The following is a 1,050-nucleotide window of genomic DNA, read 5'->3' on the forward strand; positions in this document are numbered from 1 at the left end:
GAGGGGGGGGGGGCGAGTGAATGACACTCCGCCGTCATGTGACTCCGCGCTGTCCAATTTGCCTGGCTCTTTGACATTCGCGTCGCATTGGAATAACCTTGACGTTCGTGTCGGTGGAACGGCCCCACCGAGAGTGTGGAGGAAGAGGAGCGGGGAGAGGGGGGGGGGGGGGGGGAGAACCGGCCGGCACCCAGTCCGCCTGCCCCTCGTAATGGCTTTACTCCTTGGGCTTATGGTTGAGGAGCGGAGGAGATGGGGAAAGGGGGGGGGGCGATCTGGAAACTGTAATAGTTGGCGCTTTTTCTAAATTTCTATTATTGACATTTTGTTGTTCTGTCCTGGCTGCTCGGCCTGTGCTGTTGCTGTTGTACTATGCGGGCGCACTCTGTGGCTGCACGGCGCTGGCCGGCCAGCCTGAGCAGGCAGCCACTGCTATGGCAGTCACCGCTGCTGGCAGCCACCACGGCAGGCAGGCCGGCCGTCTGATTAAGGGCGTAGTGGCTGTAAACTTTTAATGACTGTGTCGTCAAACCGAGGAGTGGAGTGGCCCGGCTGCGTGTGTCGCTGCTGCTGCTGCTGCTGATGCTGCTGCTGCTGCTGCTGCTGCTTGGGAGGGGGGCTGTGCAAGGCGAGTGTCTTCCTGCAGCGCTGCCACACCCCGGCTGTAAAGTGGCGTCAAAGTGCCATGGGAATGGAGTGGGGTAGAAAGGAGGGGAGGGGAGGAGGGGAGGGGCGAGGCTGCATGGGATTACTGGTGGGGTGTGGAGGTGAGGGCCTCTTGGGTGACGTCACACGACGTGGCCGACCATTGGGAGGTGGAGGAGGAGGTGAGGTGGTGTGGCGTGCGGCAATCCGACAACATATCGCTGCTGTGTGTGTGTGTGTGTGTGTGTGTGCGCCGACTGTTTCGCCGGCTGCTGTAAAAAGCTGTGCAACAACAATGCATTTATTTGAGGCACACCGCCGTCGCCGTGCCCGTTGTCGGTGCTGCTCGTTCAAGGTGCGCCAGCTCGTCTGGCCGTCTCACAGCCGGGCTGTAACCCCCCCCCC

The sequence above is a fragment of the Frankliniella occidentalis genome, unplaced genomic scaffold (assembly GCF_000697945.3).
Source record: "Frankliniella occidentalis isolate FOCC.00 unplaced genomic scaffold, Focc_3.1 Scaffold67, whole genome shotgun sequence".
Lineage (NCBI taxonomy): Eukaryota > Metazoa > Arthropoda > Insecta > Thysanoptera > Thripidae > Frankliniella > Frankliniella occidentalis.